The sequence below is a fragment of the Bufo bufo genome, chromosome 1, assembly GCF_905171765.1.
Source record: "Bufo bufo chromosome 1, aBufBuf1.1, whole genome shotgun sequence".
Classification (NCBI taxonomy): domain Eukaryota; kingdom Metazoa; phylum Chordata; class Amphibia; order Anura; family Bufonidae; genus Bufo; species Bufo bufo.
The window spans coordinates 35,542,527-35,558,393 of NC_053389.1; the positions used below are offsets into that span (position 1 = coordinate 35,542,527).

Sequence of the window (15,867 nt, forward strand, 5' to 3'; positions counted from 1 at the left end):
CAGAGGGAATAGAAGTAGAGCACAAAACTGCTCTGGATCCCATGGCCATAAAGTGCCCATCAATAAACTGCTCCTTTTCTTGCTGAGACAATGTGACTGCAGGTATCTGCATTCACCACTAGGGGGAAATGCCAGCATTCATATATATACAGCCGCCGATGAGTTCAATGCTAGTTGTATACATCCAAATGCAGTTAGCTCCCCCTAGTGGAGGCAGCCAAAAGTACATCATTCATCAGGAATACAGAGCTCCTGTATACAGACAAAATGAGAATTAGCAAACAAGCCATAGTACATGTCTAGGATCTCTCAGTCGGTAAACCTTATTTTGCTTTGTGAGCTCCTGGAAGATATAATGCCATGTGCAGCTCCAATAGTTATACATTGCATTATATTGACTCTATCTCCATAAAGCTCAATATGGTTATATCAAACAGTCTTCAGTCTACTGCAGAAAGAAAAAAGAAAAAAAAAGGTCTCTGATACGTTACCTGGACTTTTCACGCTGCAGATCCTAGTATAGTGATGTGGGTCAAGTTCACTTTAAACCCAAATTGTATGTAAATAGGATCGGGCTGCAGATATTCCTGAAGTCCTCTATCCACCATGTGGTTTTACACCATCAGATCCAAGCACGGCACGAAATGTAAGTCCTCATAGAATTCCTCCCTTCATCCAAACCTATAAAAACCAAGGGGTCGCAGAATAGTGAAGCACATTCACATATATGTCCCGTAAAGAGGTTTATTGTACTAAGCCCTAAGTAGACGCCCCTGACGAAGCTCAAGCAGCGAAACCCGGGTCGGGCAGTGTGGAGATGTTATATTCTGATATGCTGATTACAAGTCTAACTTTGTGAGTACAATAAACCTCTTTACGGGACATATATGTGAATGTGCTTCACTAGTCTACGACCCCTTGGTTTTTATAGGTTTGGATGAAAGGAGGAATTTTATGAGTATTTGTAAAACGCCTGTAAAACCGCATGGTGTGAAAGAGGACTTCAGGAATATCTGTAGTGCGATCATATTTACGTACAATTCAGTCTACTGCACCCCAATCTTCTGTGCAGGATAAGATTTTGACCCTCCATACATGGGTCTACTGGGTAACATAAGCATTTTTACTCTATGATGCATATCGTGGTCCATCCAGGTCCTGCTATAATCTGTAGATTGGTCCATCACATGTATTTAGTCTGTAGTAAATCCTATCGATACCAGAACTTGGACTGGAATATCAGACAGAGGTGGCCATGCAGATGAACAAGAATCACTGGCTTGGCCATGTTTATAGCTCCCCTAGACCTTCATATATTGGCCCATGCATATCCATGCTCAGTTTTCCTACATGTATCATTCATAATGGATTTACTGAAATCCAGGTCATGGTGGTAGGATGGGGACCGCCACTAACTTTAATCTGGTCAATTCCACAACAATATAGACTGATTGTGATCTGATTGGTCAGAGATTGGTCAGTGTCAAAGATCCCAGATCGCTTTTTAATGAATCAATGAAAATAGATAAAAACAATGTCAGCAATCATTTTATTTTCATCAGACACATCTCAAACTTTCAATTTTGATGATTGCTAATAAGACACACATGGGATGGTTTACTTGTTGGAGCCAACTTTGGGGAGATCCTGTGGACGGACACATCTCTTGCTGTCAGGTAGGAGCGCGTAGTTGGGTTTACATGCACAGCCTTGCATACATTCTATTCTAAGGCAATTTGGGGGAGATACAACACCAGGGCAGTTATTGTCACAATTGGAATATGTTGTGTTCCCGCTTCAGAGTCAGCACTTATCCTTTTCCACACATTCACCCCAGATATTTTCTACAGTGCCCTTTGGGCAGAAACAACCTGGAACACACATTTTATCGCATACAGGATCCGGGTTATTGCAGGTTGGTGGACAGTTGCTCCCACAATCAGTATATACTTTGCCATCTGTACAGTCTGCAAAAGAAGAATTAAGAACAAGTTAAAAGAATGTCTGGGATTAGGAAAACATGGCTGCTTCCTTCCAAAAGTGTAGTGCCACGCCTTTCCAGAGGATGTTTGTAGTATCAGCTCTATTCCATGGACAGGAGGGGGCGCTGTTTCTAAAAGCAGCCTTTGTTTTATAGGATCAGTCGGACCCTTGGCTGTTGATGTGCAGCTTAGGGACACCGTCTGTGGCTCTTTTTCTTTCATTTACACACTCTCCTGACCCTGGTGTAAATTAGGTGGGATTGGAAAACCCCTTTAAGTAATCAAAAAAACTAAACAATAAACTAATAGGGATGAGCGAACCCGAACTGTATAGTTCGGGTTCGTACCGAATTTTGGGGTGTCCGTGACACGGACCCGAACCCGAACATTTTCGTAAAAGTCTGTGTTCGGGTTCGGTGTTCGGCGCTTTCTTGGCGCTTTTTGAAAGGCTGCAAAGCAGCCAATCAACAAGCGTCATCCTACTTGCCCCAAGAGGCCATCACAGCCTTGCCTACTATTGGCATGGCTGTGATTGGCCAGTGCAGCATGTGACCCAGCCTCTATTTAAGCTGGAGTCACGTAGCGCCGCACGTCACTCTGCTATGATCAGTATAGGAAGAGGTTGCAGCTGCGACGTTAGGGCGAGATTAGGCAGATTAACTCCTCCAAAAGACTTCATTCTGTGATCGATCTGCAGCTGTGGATCATTGAAGTGCTAATATTGACTTGCTCACTTTTTTGAGGCTGCCCAGAGCGTTTTTAGATCACTTTTTTTCTGGGGTGATCAGCGGTCATTTTGTGACTTGTGGTGCGCTAGCACAAGCTATCACCAAGTGTATTTAACCATCGATAGTGTGGTTATTTTGTGCTATATCCTACATCAGCTGCAGGCTGAGCCTGTGTCACCGAAGTGCATTTAACCATCAACAGTCTGGTTATTTTTTGGCCATATACTACATCAGCTGCAGGCTGAGCCTGTGTCACCGAAGTGCATTTAACCATCAACAGTCTGATTATTTTTTGGCCATATACTACATCTGGTGCAGGCTGAGCCTGTGTCACCCAAGTGCATTTAACCATCAACAGTGTGGCTATTTTTTGGCCATATACTACATCAGGGGCAAGTTGAGCCTGTCACCCAGCGCCTAAAAAATAGACCTGACATTTCTATTCAACCAAATCTGTACTGTTTTAGCTGGTCAAGTTATTTGTAGTGACCGTAAAAGCACACTTTTTGTTCTGGGTTGAAAAACTATTCCCAAATTTGCCATTCTCAAAATAACTAGTTTCTGGTATTTGAGGCCTACTTGAAATCTATCCCAAAAAGAATATCTTACATTGAAGGTACTGATAGTGTCATTCAGAAAAACCTAAGACACACGCTAGCGTGCTGATAGAAGTCTGATTTTGTGATTAAACCTATACCTGTCACACAGCGCAAAAAAAAACAGGTCTCACATCTCTATTCAACCAAATCTGTACTGTTTTAGCTGGTCAAGTTATTTGTAGTGACCGTAAAAGCACACTTTTTTTTCTGGGTTGAAAAACTATACCCAAATTTGCCATTCTCAAAATTGTGGTGAACGGGAACAATGAGGAAAACATCTAATAAGGGACGCGGACGTGGACATGGTCATGGTGGTGTTAGTGGACCCTCTGGTGCTGGGAGAGGACGTGGCCGTTCTGCCACAGCCACACGTCCTAGTGTACCAACTACCTCAGGTCCCAGTAGCCGCCAGAATTTACAGCCATATTTGGTGGGGCCCAATGCCGTTCTAAGGATGGTAAGGCCTGAGCAGGTACAGGCATTAGTCAATTGGGTGGCCGACAGTGGATCCAGCACGTTCACATTATCTCCCACCCAGTCTTCTGCAGAAAGCGCACAGATGGCGCATGAAAACCAAGCCCATCGGTCTGTCACATCACCCCCATGCATATCAGGGAAACTGTCTGAGCCTCATTTTATGCAGCAGTCTCTTATGCTATTTGAAGACTCTGCTGCCAGGGTTTCCCAAGGGCATCCACCTAGCCCTTCCCCAGGGGTGGAAGAGATACAGTAGAATGCACTAACGCACAACCACTTATTTTTCCTGATGATGAGGACATGGGAATACCACCTCAGCACGTCTCTGATGATGACGAAACACAGGTGCCAACTGCTGCGTCTTTCTGCAGTGTGCAGACTGAACAGGAGGTCAGGGATCAAGACTGGGTGGAAGACGATGCAGGGGAAGATGAGGTCCTAGACCCCACATAGAATGAAGGTCGTGCCACTGACTTTCATAGTTCGGAGGAAGAGGCAGTGGTGAGACCGAGCCAACAGCGTAGCAAAAGAGGGAGCAGTGGGCAAAATCAGAACACCCGCCGCCAAGAGACTCCGCCTGCTACTGACCGCCGCCATCTGGGACCGAGCACCCCAAAGGCAGCTTCAAGGAGTTCCCTGGCATGGCACTTCTTCAAACAATGTGCTGACGACAAGACCCGAGTGGTTTGCACGCTGTACCATCAGAGCCTGAAGCGAGGCATTAACGTTCTGAACCTTAGCACAACCTGCATGACCAGGCACCTGCATGCAAAGCAAGAACTGCAGTGGAGTAAACACCTTAAAAACAAGGAAGTCACTCAGGCTCCCCCTGCTACCTCTTCTGCTGCTGCCGCCTCGGCCTCTTCTGCTGCTGCCGCCGCCTCGGCCTCTTCTGCTGCCGCCGCCTCGGCCTCTTCCTCCGCCTCTGGAGGAACGTTGGCACCTGCCGCCCAGCAAACATGGGATGTACCACCAACACCACCACCTGCGTCACCAAGCATCTCAACTATGTCACACGGCAGCGTTCAGCTCTCCATCTCACAAACATTTGAGAGAAAGCGTAAATTCCCACCTAGCCACCCTCGATCCCTGGCCCTGAATGCCAGCATTTTTAAACTACTGGCCTATGAAATGCTGTCATTTAGGCTGGTGGACACACACAGCTATAAACAGCTCATGTCGCTTGTTGTCCCACAGTATGTTGTTCCCAGCCGGCACTACTCCTCCAAGAGAGCCGTGCCTTCCCTGCACAACCAAGTGTCCGATAAAATCAAGTGTGCACTGCGCAACGCCATCTGTGGCAAGGTCCACCTAACCACAGATACGTGGACCAGTAAGCACGGCCAGGGACGCTATATCTCCCTAACTGCACACTGGGTAAATGTAGTGGCGGCTGGGCCCCAGGAGTAGAGCTGTTTGGCGCACGTCCTTCCGCCGCCAAGGATCGCAGGGCAACATTCTTTGCCTCCTGTCTCCTCCTCCTCCTACTCAGCTTCCTCCTCCTCTTCTTCCACCTGCTCATCCAGTCAGCCACACACCTTCACCACCAACTTCAGCACAGCCCGGGGTAAACGTCAGCAGGCCATCCTGAAACTCATATGTTTGGGGGACAGGCCCCACACCACACAGGAGTTGTGGGGGGGTATAGAACAACAGACCGAAGAGTGGTTGCTGCCGGTGAGCCTCAAGCCCGGCCTGGTGGTGTGCGATAATGGGCGAAATCTCGTTGCAGCTCTGGGACTAGCCGGTTTGACGCACATCCCTTGCCTGGCGCATGTGCTGAATTTGGTGGTGCAGAAGTTCATTCGCAACTACCCCGACATGTCAGAGCTGCTGCATAAAGTGCGGGCCGTCTGTTCGCGCTTCCGGCGTTCACACCCTGCCGCTGCTTGCCTGTCTGCGCTACAGCGTAACTTCGGCCTTCCCGCTCACCGCCTCATATGCGACGTACCCACCAGGTGGAACTCCACCTTGCATATGCTGGACAGACTGTGCGAGCAGAAGCAGGCCATAGTGGAGTTTCAGCTGCAGCACGCACGGGTCAGTCGCACTGCGGATCAGACACACTTCACCACCAATGACTGGGCCTCCATGCGAGACCTGTGTGCCCTGTTGCGTTGCTTCGAGTACTCCACCAACATGGCCAGTGGCGATGACGCCGTTATCAGCGTTACAATACCACTTCTATGTCTCCTTGAGAAAACACTTAGGGCGATGATGGAAGAGGAGGTGGCCCAGGAGGAAGAGGAGGAAGAGGGGTCATTTTTAGCACTTTCAGGCCAGTCTCTTCGAAGTGACTCAGAGGGAGGTTTTTTGCAACACCAGAGGCCAGGTACAAATGTGGCCAGACAGGGCCCACTACTGGAGGACGAGGAGGACGAGGATGAGGAGGAGGTGGAGGAGGATGAGGATGAAGCATGTTCACAGCGGGGTGGCACCCAAAGCAGCTCGGGCCCATCACTGGTGCGTGGCTGGGGGGAAACACAGGACGATGACGATACGCCTCCCACAGAGGACAGATTGTCCTTACCTCTGGGCAGCCTGGCACACATGAGCGACTACATGCTGCAGTGCCTGCGCAATGACAGCAGAGTTGCCCACATTTTAACGTGTGCGGACTACTGGGTTGCCACCCTGCTGGATCCCCGGTACAAAGACAATGTGCCCACCTTACTTCCTACACTAGAGCGTAATAGGAAGATGCGCGAGTACAAGCGCACGTTGGTAGACGCGCTACTGAGAGCATTCCCAAATGTCACAGGGGAATCAGTGGAAGCCCAAGGCGAAGGCAGAGGAGGAGCAAGAGGTCGCCAACGCAGCTGTGTCACGGCCAGCTCCTCTGAGGGCAGGGTTAGCATGGCAGAGATGTGGAAAAGTTTTGTCACCACGCCACAGCTAACTGCACCACCACCTGATACGGAACGTGTTAGCAGGAGGCAACATTTCACTAACATGGTGGAACAGTACCTGTGCACACCCCTCCACGTACTGACTGATGGTTCGGCCCCATTCAACTTCTGGGTCTCCAAATTGTCCACGTGGCCAGAGGTAGCCTTTTATGCCTTGGAGGTGCTGGCCTGCCCGGCGGCCAGCGTTTTGTCTGAACGTGTATTCAGCACGGCAGGGGGCGTCATTACAGACAAACGCAGCCGCCTGTCTACAGCCAATGTGGACAAGCTGACGTTCATAAAAATGAACCAGGCATGGATCCCAAAGGACCTGTCCATCCCTTGTGCAGATTAGATATTAACTACCTCCCCTTAACAATATATTATTCTACTCCAGGGCACTTCCTCATTCAATACTATTTTTATTTTCATTTTACCATTATATTGCGGGGCAACCCAAAGTTGAATGAACCTCTCCTCTGTCTGGGTGCCGGGGCCTAAATGTGTGACAGTGGCCTGTTCCAGTGGTGGGTGACGTGAAGCCTGATTCTCTGATATGACATGAAGACTGATTCTGTGCTGACATAAGGCCAGATTCTCTGTTACGGGACCTCTCTCCTCTGCCTGGGTGCCTGGGCCTAAATGTGTGACAGTGGCCTGTTCCAGTGGTGGGTGACGTGAAGCCTGATTCTCTGCTATGACATGAAGACAGATTCTGCGCTGACATAAGGCCAGATTCTCTGTTACGGGACCTCTCTCCTCTGTCTGGGTGCCTGGGCCTAAATGTGTGACAGTGGCCTGTTCCAGTGGTGGGTGACGTGAAGCCTGATTCTCTGCTATGACATGAAGACTGATTCTGCGCTGACATAAGGCCAGATTCTCTGTTACGGGACCTCTCTCCTCTGTCTGGGTGCCGGGGCCTAAATATGTGACAGTGGCCTGTTCCAGTGGTAGGTGACGTGAAGCCTGATTCTCTGCTATGACATGAAGACTGATTCTGCGCTGACATGAAGCCAGATTCTCTGCTATGGCATGAAGAGACTGATTCTCTGCTGACATGAAGCCAGATTCTTTGCTATGGCATGAAGAGACTGATTCTCTGCTGACGTGAAGCCAGATTCTCTGCTATGGGACCTCTGTCCAATTGATATTGGTTCATTTTTATTTTTTTAATTTTAATTTTAATTCATTTCCCTATCCACATTTGTTTGCAGGGGATTTACCTACATGTTGCTGCCTTTTGCAGCCCTCTAGCTCTTTCCTGGGCTGTTTTACAGCCTTTTTAGTGCCCAAAAGTTCGGGTCCCCATTGACTTCAATGGGGTTCGGGACGAAGTTCGGTTCGGGTTCGGATCCCGAACCCGAACATTTCCGGGAAGTTCGGCCGAACTTCTCGAACCCGAACATCCAGGTGTTTGCTCAACTCTATAAACTAATAAAATAATGTAGGTGATAACGGCAAACAATGTACAATATGCACATATGCCGAATTGCTATGGAAGTGTCCAAAGAGCAAGGATCGTCTCATTGCATTCCTTTATCTGGCAAACCAGGTGTGTGCTGAAATGCCAGTCCAGATATATAAACCAAGGAATCCAGGAATAGTGTGAGGCCTCGGCTGATAGCATTGCCCCGAGACACCAGAGGTGTGAGACCACTAGGTACGGATAGTTGATGGAGTCACATCCTTCAGCAGAAAGTTCTTCTTTTATTAAAGATCTTTACGAAGGAAGATGTTTCTTATATAATGGTTCATAAAAGGTAAGACCAAACCAACTATCCATACCTAGTGATGTAATTCACCTGCGTGTGCTAGAGAAGCAGTAAAGACCGTCCATTAGTGCTGGTGACGTCACCGGGCTCACTGCTAGGTGGAAGTCTCTGCCTAGGACACCCATAGTGAGACCCGGTACCTCACCGGAGGAAAAGAAAAAGCCCTTGCCCTGCGCTATGCACCGCAGGACAAGGGGAAACATTGGAGCGTGAAATGCTCCGATGCTCCACTCATTCATGCTGAATGAGGGAAGAAGGGGTTATGTCCGGGCTCAGCTCTGAACATGGACAACCCCTTAAACTAGACTGTAGAATATTCATTCTTGTTCTTTGGACACTTTCATCAACTCAGTATAGTATAATATAGTTTAGTATTATACACTGGTTGCCTTTATCCCATCTGTTGTTTTGTGAGGGCGAGTTAATGGTTTATTGGTATGTTACAATGACACCACTAATAGAAAGTCTCATTGGGAATGATGGTTTCAATTTGAAGAAACAACAATTCTGAGCCCATTTTATGGCCGGAGCAGCAGCTGTCACTTTGACTAATGGACTGTTACCCGGGGACTATAGATTCGATATAGAGAAAGTAAAATCTAATACTTATACTAACAAATCCTTACCAGGTATTGATTGTGCTGTTACCAGAGCAAGGAGCACACCTGCAAAATGAAAATAAAAATGCTAAGTTCGTGTAAAGAAAAATTCAAAGAACATATAGAACGCGAGGAGTTTCTAAGAAATCGGTACCTAGTGCTGTCAGCAGTCCAACAAGATGAAAGGTATGAGAGGGACTACTGAGGTAGGAGATACAATGGGGTCTGGTCACCACAGGGGTCCTCATTAAAAGTAAGCAAATTATCCATAATGCTATGTCCCTGCCTCACCCTCAATAATTATTTGGAAGTATCTGTCTTCTAATGAGCAGACAAAAGAGATGAGACTACTGAATACTTTCATTGTCCACCAAGGACCAGAAGTTGACTGCACCACTGCCTGTAAGGATGCAAACATTTTACTAGAAATTTTGAGCGACTATGGACTGTTACGGGAAGGCTTATATTTCTCTTACAGCAGATGGCAATGACCTAATGAACGTCACTATATGTTCCTACAATGTATTGAGTTTCACCAATCGGACTTGATTTTGTGGGTTCCACCTTTTGAGGACAATCTACTTGGTGACACTGCTGTATTCCTTGCTGGTCCTAGCTAGTACTAAGGAAGATTCATCAGCTTCAAAAACATAGAGAGGTAAGGGTTTAGTTCTATGTAGCTGATTGGTATCATATAGTTCACCAAATAAATTGTTCTTGAGATTGTGCTGAGACTTCCTGCTCTGAAAGGGAGAGAAAGAGCTGCTAGAGTCTGAAATGTAAACTGTTCATTATCTACAGAGACCCGAGTGACAATGAAATACTAGTAAAATAAAAAGTAAAAACCAATGCTTTTACTTGGGGATGTAATTTGCAGTAAGAACCAATAGTATACAAACATATCATATGTGCAACTCACCTAGGGATATCAGCAGCAATGTGATTGTTCGTGTCATGTTTAACTGGGAGGTCTAACGTTTTTCCTGTAAATAATGAATTGAATTGATTAGAGAGAACAAATATTATCAGAGGTCTGCAAATATACTTATAGGAATCACACTTTGTCTGTTCTTGAACCAAGTTGCTTCCCCACTCCCAACACACACACCATGATGGCACATTTGAGTAAATCAGTTGGATATTTTCAAAGTATGACAACTTCATTTCAGATTGAAGTCACATCCACAATCTACTGATGGATGTGGGTGCAGCTTCTCTAATCTCTGGTGATCTGTAGGGGAAGCACAATGTGGCCGCTCAGTTTCCCTGCAGTGGCCACTTCAGGAGAAATGTGGTATTACATGTCAGCAATACAAGTGAATATGCATCCATGTAACACATGGACATGCTGACTCCCCCATAACGAAGAAGTCTCCATGTTATCCATATTCCCCAATTGATGGGACAAACCTTTCAATGAAACAAGAAAAGACAAGTCAGCTATCAGCTCTGGTTGGCTTCAAACTGCTTTCCAGTGGGTGATAAGAATTTAGGAAGGACTTTGTCTCCTCAGTTGAAAGGCAATAGAAGAAAATAACGGATTAGAATCAGCAATGGGAGCCTGATCCTGCTTTATAATCTAAGAGTTGGTAGAACCAATCTCTGGATCCTTCGTATTGAAGTGCATGTAGAGGTATGAACCAGCCCCACAGTGAGGCCCCTCTGTGATGTTAGTACATACCTATCATATTGGGGAAATTATATAATATCTTTTCTTCCAGATAAGAGTAGAAGCTTTGGTATATACCTGGATGATGCACTGTGTATTGTCTTCTGGTGATGCAGGGATATTACTGGTGTGCTATTATATATACATTGAGGGTATGGGTGTGATCAGGGTGTGTGATCTGTGACCTAGTTTTGGTTTATAATGTGTCATTGATGTCATTATGCAAAATGTAATTATTTTACCAGGAATACATGAACATTATGATCTGAAGAGCTGGTGCAACTTTATGTAAATCACTAGTGTTGAGTGAAGCGAAGCATCTGAAGCAGAATTCAGTCTGTGGTAACGAATCATATTTTCCTAAATGGCGCCTGCACATGTTAGAAAGTGAAAGTAAGTGTAGAGGAGAGAAGCCTCATAACGCAAGATCACAAATAATGCCGTGCAGCCAGCCAATCCTCAGGTTGCCATCCCCTTGTGATGTCACAGCTAGGCAGAGCCATATTGCTGCGACCTTGACTGCAGGGGCAATGTGAGAGTGTGATGGCCTGATGGGTGTAGTAGTTGGTACTCACGTTTCTGCAGCTCCCTGGGCCGGCGTGCAGTGATGTGAAGGAATTACTTCGGGGCACATTCTGGTGTTAAGGAATCTCCTGCCAGATGTTGGTTGAGGTGCCCTTGATGGTATAGGGTTTAAGGTGCAGGGAATGCAGGGTCCCTGATGTTGTGATGCCATCACCTTTGGGTGCAAATGGGGTGGTAAAAGAAAGAGGAGTCCATTTTAATAAATAACTATAAAATTTACTGAGAATCACTTGCCTTGAAGTAAATGTACAGATCATTGCAATGCAAAGCGGAAGTTCTAATCCATTCAAAGGCCATCACCAGTCAGTGGTATGCGTAATCCTAATAACAGGCTCTGGGTGAGGTATTGACTCTGGTCACACTCAGGCTACTGTAATTCCAGCAGCAGAATAGTGAGTGCAGCTCTGCAGTATAAGACGGGATGTAAATCAGCATCAGTACAGGATAAGTAATGTAATGTATGTACACAGTGACTCCACCAGCAGAATAGTGAGTGCGGAATGGGCCTATAGAGCATTTGGACACCTTGGTGGTAGGGACCGCGGCATTTTATTCCTAGTCAACTTAATGGTAAGGTACTACACGTGGCATGCACGATGTTTAGTCTCGAAGCAACGCAAAATCCTCCCCGTGGATGAGGAGGTTAGAAGTATTCTCGGAGCCCTTTTGAAGGTGTGCTCTCTAGAGTATGAGAGGTTGGGGTGGGTAGAGCCTCTCTCCCCTGGAGGGGTTTTGTCTTTGGGGTACCCTAGCCTGTTGTCTCCCTTCCCGGTGGTGGGCTGATGCTAACTCTCTAGATTTTTGTTTTGGTGGCTGTACGAGGACATAGGGCTTGCAGGTGCCGAACTTGGGCTTTGGTGGTTGTGTGTGGCTGAAAAGCCTAACAATGGGTGGTATGGTTAATCTGCCATGTGTTTTAGTTTATATGTATATATTGGTATGTAGTGTATATACAGGTGAAACTCGAAACATTTGAATATTGTGCAAAAGTCCATTTATTTCAGCTGCAGCTGAAAATGCAGCTTAAAATTAGAATTTTGTGAAAAGGTTCAATATTGCAGGCACAAAGTTTCAGACTCTAGGCAGCTAATTAATCCATATCCCCTGAGCAAAGGGGACCTCAAAATTGTGACTTAGAGGTTTTCATAAGCTATAAGCCATAATCATCCAAATTATAACAAATAAAGGCTTGAAATATCTCGCTTTGCATGAATTGAGTCTATATCATATATTAGTTTCATCTTTTAAGTTTTATTTCTGAAATAAATTAATGTTACACGATATTATAATTTTTCGAGTTTCACCTGTATATTGTATATTTGTATAGTGATGTATATATTTTATCATTTTTGTTTTGTTTGGTGTAGTGTTAGGTTGGGTGGTGGGTAAAATCCTGGGCTGGTTCATGGACGTTTTTTAAATAAAAATTAATTATATGTGTGTTGATTTGTATTGTGGTAAGATTTCTGTATTTTGTTGTATTTTCTTGTGTGTGGGTAAAATGCAACCGGATCCTGAATGTTAGTACATTGAATTTGTAAATACTGTATATAGTTTGTGTTCTGTGGGGGAGCGACAGTTGGATTCGACCGGTGTTGTCTGTACCGTGCTGAGTTGCATTATGTTGTGTATATTTGGTTTGGATTGTGTTATATTATAGTGGTATTTATGTAATTATTTATTTATTTGTAATGGTTTTACAAATGTAATAAAAGAAATACAGGATGTAACTCAGGATCAGTACAGGATAAGTAATGTAATGTATGTACACAGTGACTCCACCAGCAGAATAGTGAGTGCAGCTCTGGAGTATAATACAGGATGTAACTCAGGATCAGTACAGGATAAGTAATGTAATGTATGTACACAGTGACTGCACCAGCAGAATAGTGAGTGCAGCTCTGGAGTATAATACAGGATGTAACCCAGGATCAGTACAGGATAAGTAATGTAATGTATGTACACAGTGACTGCACCAGCAGAATAGTGAGTGCAGCTCTGGAGTATAATACAGGATGTAACTCAGGATCAGTACAGGATAAGTAATGTAAAGTATGTACACAGTAACTCCACCAGCAGAATAGTGAGTGCAGCTCTGGAGTATAATACAGGATGTAACTCAGGATCAGTACAGGATAAGTAATGTAATGTATGTACACAGTGACTGCACCAGCAGAATAGTGAATGCAGCTCTAGAGTATAATACAGGATGTAACTCAGGATCAGTACAGGATAAGTAATGTAATGTATGTACACAGTGACTGCACCAGCAGAATAGTGAGTGCAGCTCTGGAGTATAATACAGGATGTAACTCAGGATCAGTACAGGATAAGTAATGTAATGTATGTACACAGTGACTCCACCAGCAGAATAGTGAGTGCAGCTCTGGAGTATAATACAGGATGTAACTCAGGATCATTACAGGATAAGGAATTCATGTACATAAGTTCTTCACTGGAGCAGAGACTTAAAGGGTCGGGCTGTTGATGGCCTGATCCACCAGCACTAGAGAGGAATATTAGGCAATATTATAGACATCCTTTCGTGAAAGTTAGTATAGAGATATTCCAATTTTTTTTATATTTCACCAATGGCATTATTCACCTGCCTGCAGTTTTTTCTTCTATTTATATCACTCATTTTTAGGAGCATTTATAGGCACTTTCACTTATTACTGTATACACACAGCAAATATATATATAATTGTTTTCTAATTAGACCAAGAAATATAAAAGTCAACAGTCATAAGATATGCAAAGTACTTGTACAAAAGCAATTTCATAATAGATTAACATATTGTAATTACATGTTACCTTACAAGATTAGATTCTAGGAAGTTCCTGCTAGTAATATTGAATACCTAGCAAATAACTTGTGATGACATGGGGAAAATATGGATTACTGTTTTTCATTGAGGCAGTGCCATGGGTGGGTAAGCACTGCAATCTCTTGGCATACTGACCTTTTACCATTGAGGAAAGGAATCTAAGATTTTTTTTATCTTGATGGCAGTAAAAGAGTTAACTGCCTTGGATGTACATAATATTCAGGGCAGAGTAATAGGGTCAGCATCAGAGCAATGTATCTGGCGTTGTCATGCTAGCTGAATATTCCCTGGGAGAGAGGAGGAAAGGGAGGGAATAAATAAGAGTGCAGATTACCTCATGATCAGGCAAAGGAGATGGAGGAGAAGTTGGAGGCATCTGACAAACCAGTGGGAGATTGAGCTGGAAGATGCTGCAATTGCTGCATATAGTTAGCTAGAAGTAGAGGTGAGCAGCACTATTTATAAGGTTGTACTGCCTCAAAGCCTAGAGAAATAAAATGTTGCTGAGCACTGCATAGGAGATGAGGGTTAGGCATAAGGGACCAAAGAAGCCAACCAACCCCCACATCCTGAAAAGAGCCTTGTCTTAGAAAGGTGCCAGGGTCTGTATTGAAGACCAGAAAGGCTGAACACGATACGTTGCGATAATGTGTGCTGTACTGTGGGAGGTAGACTACTGCAACCGATACACTGCAGACTGTGCTGTAATGTGCCAAGGAGATAGCTGTGGTAACAACTGCAGTTATAGCCATTTTCATTACTGAGACCAGAGACCTTATTTTTGTGTCCTTGTTTTAGCTATGTTTGTGTCTCTTCCTTCCATCCTCCTAGAATGGAGAGCCGTACATAAACTCAGGGCCAAAAAGATTCTGAGGCGGATTTGCTATTGAAAATGTGCCAGTTCTTTGGACCATTTGCACTAAAATCTGGTGTATATGCTTGGCACTTAAATTATCAAATGTTTCAAATACTTTACTAACCTTATAACTTCTCTCATGACAAATGCACTGCCATGCGCCAATAAATGCACCAAAATTTAGGTGCATTCTTTGAGTTAAACTAAGCCAACAAATAGGTGTCTACACTGTTTACACTGTTTTAATTTTGTCCCAAGCTCATCCCTGGTTCAGACATCCTAGTGCTGAGTACTCAATATCTGAGTTGTTCCTATTTCCATCCCGGGTTCTTGCTTCCTATTGTTGTGCTACCTAATCTGACCATTCTTCCTCACACTGGTTGGTGCACGGCCCCTTGTGTTTCCTTTCTGACCGCTCTCATCTATAGTCGCCATCTGGAACCACAGCCAGCAAAATCATAAATGGCTAGCAGTCTTCCTTAACCACTCTGGATTGTAGGAAGTAGGGATGAGCAAACCGGGATCGGAATGGCATAGCTGTGATTGGCCAGCCCAGCACATGACCCGGCCTGCATAAATGCTGGACCACGTGTGGTGCCGCCATTCTACTCTAACTAGTGTAGGGAAAGAAAGACCCTCTGCAAACACACATAAAGTACAATAATGCCATAATTATAGAAAACATTATGGTGCTAATGTTATGCTTATTTAGAAAATTTGAGATTCTTGGCAAATACATTTTGTACAAAATTATTTGGGCCCATCTGCCAAACGTCAAGGCGATCTCTATAAAACGGGAACCTAACACTAAATCCTACCTGTTATGTGCCATAATGGCCACCATAAAATTCAGGGAGTGCAGGTTCCACATGCATGCTGGGTCC

The 15,867-nt window shown here is 44.8% G+C and overlaps 1 long non-coding RNA gene across 2 annotated transcripts; it reads right to left on the minus strand.

The window, feature by feature from the left end:
- Nucleotides 1–1,530: 1,530 nt before the first annotated feature.
- LOC120993305 lies at nucleotides 1,531–10,850 on the minus strand. Of its 2 annotated transcripts, none has more exons than XR_005777208.1 (4): nucleotides 10,793–10,850; nucleotides 9,965–10,028; nucleotides 9,073–9,111; nucleotides 1,531–1,967 (listed from the first exon to the last, which is right to left on the minus strand). It is a non-coding gene; the product is annotated as an uncharacterized LOC120993305 (long non-coding RNA). The 2 variants fall into 2 exon arrangements; XR_005777211.1 differs by having other exon boundaries at nucleotides 10,727–10,815.
- Between the last annotated feature and the right edge of the window lie 5,017 nt (nucleotides 10,851–15,867).